The sequence below is a fragment of the Parasteatoda tepidariorum genome, chromosome 10, assembly GCF_043381705.1.
Source record: "Parasteatoda tepidariorum isolate YZ-2023 chromosome 10, CAS_Ptep_4.0, whole genome shotgun sequence".
NCBI classification, from domain to species: domain Eukaryota; kingdom Metazoa; phylum Arthropoda; class Arachnida; order Araneae; family Theridiidae; genus Parasteatoda; species Parasteatoda tepidariorum.
In genome coordinates, this window is record NC_092213.1 from 80306539 (window position 1) to 80316434 (window position 9896).

General features: G+C 32.6%; 1 protein-coding gene across 1 annotated transcript in view; it reads left to right on the forward strand.

Moving 5' to 3' along the window:
* The window catches only part of LOC122268729 (leucine-rich repeat-containing protein let-4-like), a 212284-nt gene that overhangs the window by 58779 nt on the left and 143609 nt on the right, over window positions 1-9896 (forward strand). The window contains exon 2 of the mRNA XM_043038834.2: window positions 3206-3386. The gene's annotated coding sequence lies outside the window, so the exon portion shown is untranslated. The remainder of the gene's footprint in view (window positions 1-3205; window positions 3387-9896) is intronic.

Below are 9896 nucleotides of genomic sequence, written 5' to 3' on the forward strand. Positions count from 1 at the left end.
AAATAGTTATATATATATATACACAGGAATGATGAGAGTGATATTTGATAAATAAAAATGAGTAGTAGTAGTAGTAGAGAGAATAAATGTTTGAGAGACACAAGAAGATGAGCACACGCATTTTGATGAAAGTAATGCAGTAGTCCAAAAAAAAAAGTGAATTTTTCGATATCAAATGTTTCTGATTTAGAATCATGTTAGCATATCCTCGAGCTCATTACATATTGTGGAAGAGAGAGCGATCGAAGTGTGGCATTCGGCCAACTTTTCATCCAAAACAAGTAGACTCAAATAAAAGGAATAAAAAATTCGAAAAGACGTGGGGAGAAAAATGTTCCTTTTTAGCTATTTTAGTCACGGCCGTATATAAAAAGGGAAAAACTTTGATTTAGCAATTACAATATTTTTCCCTTTTAGAGTTTTCACCTTTTTGGTATAAAGAATGGATGTAAACATGATCGTGTCTTCGAGTAATGATGTTTGAGAGAGCATTAGTTTGTAGAAACAAAGCAAACAGGATTGGACCCTCAAAATAATGTTTTAAGTTGTTTAACACTAAACATGCCATAACCGATCAAATGACAGTTTAAGAACTTTTGCATCGAAAATGGGCTCATCATCTTATCGTTTTTGCACATTTGACTTCATGACTTTTTCTAACAATTATATACAGTCAATATACTACTATTATTATTTTTTTTGCATTTTGTTTGTTTCGAATAATACTTGTCGTATACCTATTTCTACCATAACCGGTCATTAGACCGGGAGAAGAATTTATTGCTTTATAAGATTATCGGATCAGAAATGACGATGCAATGCGTGTTCTACCTATTGCATTCTTTTTGTTGCACATTTCTGCTAAAACTGTTCATTTTGCACATTGTTGCACATTTCTGCAAAAATTCTTTTTGTTGCACATTTCTGCAAAAACTGTACGGTATGGTACTTCCATCAGAATAACTGCGAATTCAAATTTCAAGAAAGTACCTAACATTTTAGAGTGGCATTTTTTTGTAAAAATAAGTAACAATTATAATTCTTATCTATTCTTATAATTATAAGAATAATTATAGAAATAATAATAATAATTAGAAGAAATATGTTTGTGGAAAATGTACAAAGGAAACACCCTGTATATGTAAAAAATGCGTTTAGCAATAAATTAAAATTATTATTCCTTGTGTTTGTAATACATAAAAATCGGCACCATACAATTTTGTTTAGTTATAATAAAAGTTTTTGTTTGTTTATTTCCTTCCTAACATCCATATTTCATACATTCAATCAAGAAACATAAAGTCAGGTCATTTGACCGCCTATGGTAGAATTAGGTATGTATTAGGTGTTGGTATGTTTAGTGTTAAGAACTTTCAGAGGTATAGCGAAATGAGCAAAAAAGTAAAATTAACTAATTAACTTTGAGAGGTCCAAACATTCGACCGCTGTCCTAATTATATTGTTTGAACCTTATTTTTGTCCTCCGTATTTTGTGCGTTCAGAATTCGTTGATAATAAGGTATGCTTATTCGGCAAAGTACGTTTCTGAGTATGATTCCGTAACTTATTAATAGTTAGCACCCTGGTAGTTGAATTGATGGGTCCCGTAGTTAACTGATCGCTAAGACACGGTTCCCAGTAGAACACCGAAGTCAAGCATCACTGGCTGCGGTCAGTGTGTGGATGGGTGACCGCTTGGATCAGTCTACGAAGGGATCGAGGATGTGCGGTATTGATCCTCGTTAAACTGTTCTATGAATTACTGAATTTATGGAGTAAAACTTTTGCATTATATTTATAAATCTTTTTTTCTAAATTTGTCTTCGACCTCGAAGCTGTCAGAGAGATACATAGTTATATTTAGTACCACATTTTGGGCTCCCTTATTGGCCTAAAACTATTTCCTTTGGTATGATACTATAGTACCAGGGGTACCAGTCTTCATTCCTGAGGGACATCAGTCTTGAGAAAAGATCAGTAGGAGGAAATCCAACTTAGAATTAATATTTATTTCCATTCAGTTGTGGAAATTAAGTTTTAAAAGTAAGAATTAGGTTTTCTTTTTTTTCTTTAAAAATGTTAACTGTTATTTTCAGACAATAAAAAATATAGGACCTATATTTTAAAAAATGGAATTTATAGAAATAGGAAAATATTTGATGATGATGATGAAGGGAAAAATAAGTAGATAGTGATAGATTGGTGTAAAAAGATATGAGGTTATGTGTGTTATCTTTGTTTTTTGTTTTTTTGCCTCAAAAAAGTAAAATAAAGAAAAAGAATGTATTTTTTTTAGAAAATAATATTTACCATAAAAAGAGTAAAGTAACGAAAATAAATGTATCTTTTTAGAAAAAGTAATCAAATTGTCTATATAGTATATGAATCATCCTCGTTTAAAGTGATTTATAAATTTCTGAAAAATTCTGCTAAATAACGCAAGATCGTGTTAATTGTTCAAATAATAAGTTCAGTTTTGAAATTTTTGGCACCCAGTACATTTAACTATAGTATCTGACTGAGTTTGAATATTATGGATTAATATTAAGGAGAGATATTGGACCATGTATGAATGTAGTTTATTAAGCAAGAATTTCTTCATTTTAATGCTTTTTGACATACTATTATATATTATAGCAAAAATCCAGCTAAATATGACAAACAGGTAGCAAAATTTGCCAACGTAAGGTCCTTAAAATTATACTTATCATTTTTTTTGATGTTTACATTTAAGTTGAATGTTATACAATGATACGAATAAAAATGGAAGAAATTCATTTGCAATAAAAATCTATAATCGAGCTACGAAAAAAAAGAGTACTTTTTGTCTTTTTGGCTGTGTTTTCTGAGTTTAACTTTTTAATATTCATGAAAAACAAGTTTAGTTATGTTTTAAAAAAGTAATCTTAGACATTTTCCCTTCATTTTTTTGTTTGTTTGCCTTTAAAAGAAATTAAAAATAAAATTTTGATGGAATGTAATCTGCAAAGGCTATACTAATTTGCAATGTCCGTTTCCTTGCTGGAGGATTTCTGTTAGCACAAATTAATTAGCACATTTTTGGTTATCCTTTTGAACCATTAAGTTTGAGTAAGATGATTGGCTGTTGGTTATTTTATTATGAGCACTGTTCATAAAATTTTATAGAATTTTTTATAAATATGAAAATGAATAAAGGCGACTTATACATGATTTTATTTTTCAGGTTGCATTCTAGAGGAAAGAAATAATAAAAACTATAAATAGTGATTTCTGACACATCTAATTACAACCTGATGTAATAGATTGCTTTAATCTATAAAAGAAAGAAAGTTTATCATATCTGATGTTAAACCTGAATTTTGGTCTATCTAATGGTTTTCGCAAATTATAGCGATACCAAAGAGGTAAGTGGAATAGTGTTAACAATCTTATAATTAATTTTGATCTTTTAAAATTCACAATACATGAAATTTTATTCAATATATAACATCGCTTTTTATTTACTTATAAATGCAAGACTTCCACAATAAAAATGTGGCATTTGGGAACTATCTATTTCAAAAACTATAAGAGTCAGAACTTCATAAGAAAAATTGTGGTAATTGTGGTACAACAATTCCGAAAACTCCTTCTACATATAGACAGTTCTCAAAAGGTTGGAGTATTACACAGATTTTAAGCTCTAATTACAAAAAAGTTCACAAATAATTTATAGCGAAAAATGAATCCTTTGTTGGAAAATAATTTAAAAATATTTAATACGAGCTTTTCTAGGGAAATTTTATTGTTTAAAATATTATTATTGTTTTTATTGAAAAAAAATTGTTTTGACAAATAATTCGGCTTTATGGGTGATGGGTTTGAAACACTCTATATAATCTCCTGACTAAGGTCCTTTATATATTTTTTTATAACCCTAAAAATGATTGTAGGATTGAGTGTTGGTTTCTAGGGATTTTGGAAATTTACTAAATTTAGAAGACAAAAAATATTACCAACTGACAGTGCCTTCGGTGATATGATGGATGCCTTAACACTTCCCAGACAACCAAAGTCAAAATTCTTGATGGTCCCATCAAAACGTATTGATGGTTTATGTTGTTTTCAGTGTGATTTATGATGGTGCAACATCATTTGATGGTCACCTTCATACATCATTTTCCATTATGCGTTCATAGTGTTTATATGCCAACAAACTTCCATCATTCCATGATGGAAAAGGTTACTTCAATACTATGATGCTTAACCATCAAGAGAAGTTTGATTCTCATGGACCAACAATCCATGATGGGTCCAACTATACATTTCCAACTATACATTGTAATGAGAATTCTTATTAATTCTCACTCAGGAATATATTATCAAAATTATTATTTTTTTTATGTTGGACTGTATTTTTTATGTTATGTTTTATGATGGTTGTTCATGATCGCTCTAACATTCGATTTCTAATGTACTATGGAAATTCGTGATGGTCCATAATGGTACAATATTACATTTCCATGGGGGTTTAATGGAAAGTCTTGTTGTTTCAGCAGGATTATACCATCGAAACCATTTGGTTTTTTTATGTTTCCTTTATAAATTATGATGGAAATTTCTAATGATTCAAAATGAACAAACCATCAAAACAGGTAGCTATTCTTATGTTGGACCGTCATAAAACAGTCCGAATTCTTACATTGAGGTGATGGTTACTTATGTTGGTTACCATCAAAAAATATAACGGTTCATGATGGAATTATTGATGGTTACCATCAATATTATGTCGGTCCAATAATGGGAAAAACTATCAAAAAGTTTGATTTGGGATGTTATCTTAATTTCTGACGTCTCGTTAATAATGTATGCGAGTTAAATGTTGTATAAAGAAGTTTTTTTCCTGGCTATTGCGTACACTTTCCATTACTCATAAATTATATTCATGACTGCGTGATCCCTAAATAAAATAAATTAATAATTCATTACAAGACGTCGTGTTCAAGTTCATGATACAAAACATGAATTTTTACTAAATATATTGTAATAGTGGGTGTACAAATAAGTTCCCGACGTTCGTCACAAGATGGCACTACCAGAAGGTTATGTAGAAATTGAATGGTGTTAAACGTCTTATTGTAACTTTGTTCATCTGGTAACAGCCTAACTTTGAAGTTTTGGTGATTCCGTATTTGCGTTACGTAATTATTTTCGTGCGAAAACGTCAAGTTTTGTGCCAAATAAGCGTCATTTGCGGGAACTTTTGATTTTACTTCGTTAATTTATAGAAATCTGCTGTTGAGGAGCATCAATTGCTCGTAGAAGCATATAGTGAGGCTGCTTTAAGTGAGAAAAGTTGTCGTGAGTAGTGTCAGAAGCTTAAAACCGATGAGTTTGACGCAGAAGACAAAGAACGCAGCGGAAGGCCGAAATTGTACGAAGACAGAGACTTGGAGGAATTATTCGAAGAAGATTCGTCCCCAAACGCAAAAAGAACTTGCTCTTATATTACAAGTGACGCATTTCACATTGTTTGAAATCGTTGGAATTTATCCAAAAACAAAGAAGTTGGGTTCCACACGAACTGAAGCCAAGAGACATTGAGCGTCGATTTTGCATCTAAATTGATTTTGCTATTTGGAAATACTTCAATGGGAAGTCCTACCCCACCCGTCGTAATCACTAGACCTTGTCCCGTCAGATTATCAACTATTCCGGTCGATGGCACGTGGTCTGCCTGATCAGAAATTTACAACATTTGAAGAAACCAAAGAATGGGTCGATGCGTGAATATTCTCGAAAGATGAAGAGTTCTGTCGAAGTGGTATTCGAATGCTCATAGAAAGATGGGGGAAAAAGTAGTGTCTAGTAATGGAGAACACTTTGAATAACAGATAATGTACCCTTTTTTAACAATTTTTGATAGAAAAGGGCGGAAACTTATTTGTATACCCATATGCAACTGAATAAAAATCGAACGATTTCTTTCATTTTAAGACAAAACTGTGTAAGTTAAAAAGGATTAATCTTCGAAATCGTACTAGATATGTCGTTTGCGGAGCGTGCTATTTATAAACATATTTAAAGAATAAAAAGCAGTTCAACTCAATCAAGAGCTTTTAAAATACGACATAATTATCCTATGAGATGTTACAGTTTTCTATAGTGCAATTTTTTCCCTTGTCGGCGAGGTTAAAAGAGTTTAAGGGAAATTTTATCACAAAAATTCACTTCGTTGATTTGTTAGTTTATGTTTGAAAAAATAAGAGTTTTGACTGTCAAGTACTTTGATCGGTTTCCAACCCTTATCTCGAAGATTTTGATGAGTTTATATTTTGAAATCTTTTCGTTACTCCGTCAAAACACACATATTACAATTCCAGAAACCGCCCCCAAATTATTATACCATCGAGAAGTACTTATCTCAAGTCTTTATACTGGAAAAATATTAGAAAAAAGCGACTTTATTTCATTTTTACTGACTACTCGTTATTAATTAGCTCAATTATTACTTAGTTTCAAAGATAAAATTTTTCAGATTTCTTAAACTCTTATTATGCACTACTTCAAAACTTTTTGTTCGATTTCGCCCAATGAGACAATTTGTTCTTTATCACCCGGTCTTGGTTGTCCTTTTCCGTAAAAGCTCTTATCTGGAGAGCCCGGAAGCTAAATGGTCGGGTACCGCGAGAAGCAGGAAAGAAGGCAGGCGATAACATCGCGGAAAACCCCAGGAAAAAAAAAACTAAGTTGAGAATAGAAAATGCGCAAGTCCTTATCTCTTGGCTTGTTTCTCTCTGCATAGAATGCTCAACTTTTTTTTCATATTCATTTTCTAGAGATGGAGGAAAAAGAGGATAAAATATTTCGATGCCTTTTCATAAAAGGGGCAGATTTCCCCCTTCGGCTGCTGTGCGTCTTTTTATTCATTTCTGTCGTTCGAAGACAGCGAAAAAAATGAAAGAGATATTTTTTTTCTCTATTTTTTGGAATAGAATAGCCTTTCTAGGGTTCCGTTAACGATTATATTGTAACATTCTTTCCCTTTTTTTTATACGGGGCTTAGAAAGAATGAAAAGGAAAAGATATAAAAAAAAATTGACTTTTATACGCCCTTCTTATCTTCTTCTTTTTCGAGCATTGTTTTTAATAAGAGACGTGAGTTAAAATGACATACAGCACATGTTGTTCTGTTGAACAGTTATTACCCTTTTTGTTGGGGTTGTCATCCAATAAATTTTCTCGACATTCCTCAACTCCAGTTATTACTTCTTTTTTTCTTTTCTGACATTTGCTTTGTTTGTATCATTGCTTACTGCTTTTAATCATTCACGACGTCTGAATTAGAAATCATGATCCTTGTCTGCCAGTTTTTTTTATATTTAATCTTTATTTTTTGTGCTATCTACGCAGCTCAAGCATTATGGGTCTGCATAATTGAAAGATATATATATATATATATATTTAAAATTTTAATTCTTATTAATGACACATTTTTTTGTTTAAGGAAATATACTCTTTCGATCTTTGATATTTTATTTTTATTTTATAACCGTCGTTGAACAGTCGACCCAATATTATGGGTTTACGACTACTTCAACTCCGTAGCCTTGTAATTTTGAACCCAATTCAGAAGACAAGGAAACTCCTGGATCAAGTATTGGGAGAAATTTGCCTTTGTGTAGGACTTTTAGATGAAGCTGACCCGCATTTGCGTTACATGGACTGGAAGACCACGAGAACCTCACATGGTTAACCTCACGGCAAGGGGACTCTAACCCATGATCCGTCTACCACTGAGGATATTTCACGTCAGCACGTTGGTCGGTGCAAGCCGGATGCGGAATTCGTAACGACTGGGATTCAAACCCGGTTCGCCTCATTGGAAGGCGAACGTTCTAACCCCTGAGCCATCGCCTCTCATCTTTGATATTAGACTCAACATATATTTAATTTTATAACCGTCGTTGGACAACCGACCCAATTTTGGGTTTACGACTACAAATGTTCAACTATGTGGCCTTGTAATTTTGAGCCAATCCAGAAGACAAGGAAACTCCTGGATCAGTGGTCTCAGAGGTATGATTTGTTATGGGAATATGGTGGATATTGAGACTCGATAGATTTAATGTGCATCAGTCACCACTTACTACTCGAGGAGTCTTCGGCTGACGGTGATCGAACCCACGACCTCTTGGACAATGGCCCACACCTCTACCAACCATGTTATCCCAGCCCAGAGTCACAATATGCATGAAATATACTCTTTAATTGTAGTTATTATAATTTACATAAGTCAGGTTCTGCGTTGTTTCGTCATCACGACAATTCCTTGCCCACAGTTTATGGTAAGACAATTCATTGCTATCACAATTCGCTGTGAAGCACGATTTCTTGCGGTTTTGGTCAAACACCTTTTAAAGAGAACAAAATTGTTGCTTTATGGGCTTCGATTTAAATCCGAAAACTAAGGATTGTTGGATTATCATGCAGATTTTTTAGGTAGATATTTTATTTACATCGCACTAGAGCTGCACAATGGCTACGATCTTGGAAGTATCCCTGAGAATGATCTGAAGACATGCCATCTCAATTTTGATACTCTGCAGAGGAGATGATGGCTCTTCCGCTTTGGTAGCTCAACGTTTTACGAGTGAAATTGAGCAGTTTACGGTAGAGCAGTTTAAGGAGGACCTATACTGTCCAATACGTAAGATCGAAGCAACTGCGCATGCTCGCGTTTATTTTAGATCATACATCTCTTTACGTCACGCTGGCGTGATTTATGGCACAAAAACAAAGCCTCAAACACGCTGTTAAAAGTTGTTTTCGGTTTAAGCCTACCTTCGAACTAAAAACATCGACATGGAATGCGAATTTAAAGAAACGTATTGATGAAATTTAGAAATGAACCGTGTGGTCTTACAAAAAATTGGTTCGAACTGCACAAGTTCCATAAGAAACTAGGCAAACCTACGTAGAAACTACGCATGTTTGCGCTATTTTAAAATCATACATTGCGTTTATTTTAACTATACAATTAAGTTAAAGGAAGTTAAATAATCAACAGAAGTACGATAATATATTTTTAAATATCAATAGCAAAAATAATAACAAAAACAAGCTGCATTTTTTATCGCTGAATTCATCAAAATCTATAATCTACCATATTTTTCAGCTCCCAGATCCACAGTTTCACGTAGCATCTTGAATCGAATGACACGACTTTAAAAAGGTAGTCTATGTCCAATGTAAATGTTTGTTTTGATTTTGCTGCTAAAGTTAAAAATTATATTCCACTACGTTAGCGTTTTTAACTTACAGATTTTTGCAAAATCTGTTATTTTCACTTACGTCTATCAATCTCTAATAAAGAATCTATGATATTTTTTCACTGACCTACGCACGTTTCACCAGAACTGACGCATGCGCAGTCTTGCGTACGGAAAATATGCGAAATCTCCCTATCATCATTTATTAACTACTACTCTACAGGAGGGGCAAAAGGGCTTTACCCTCAGGCATGTATTTTTTAATTATCTTTGTGGTTTCTTCTTAAAAGTCTTTTTTAAGTTTAAGATGCAGACAAGAATATTGAAAGAGAACTTTATTAAAACAATTATTTTAAATAACTTTACTTCTGCCTTTATTGTTTTTCTTTGTAATTTATTTTTTTTATTTCTGTCGACTGGCAATCAGTGCTGGATTACTCATTAGGCCAGACTAGGTCATGGCCTGGGGCCCCCAATGATTTGGGGCCCCCTTAAAATGGATTTTTTCAAAAATTTTTTTTTAAAAATTTTGGAACACAATGATATAAAAAAAAATCTATTTTAAATATATATTAATAAAATACGATAATTTTTTTACATAATGTTTATCATATTTACTTATTACTTATTTTAGCTATTATTTATAAGTATTATTACAGTTTA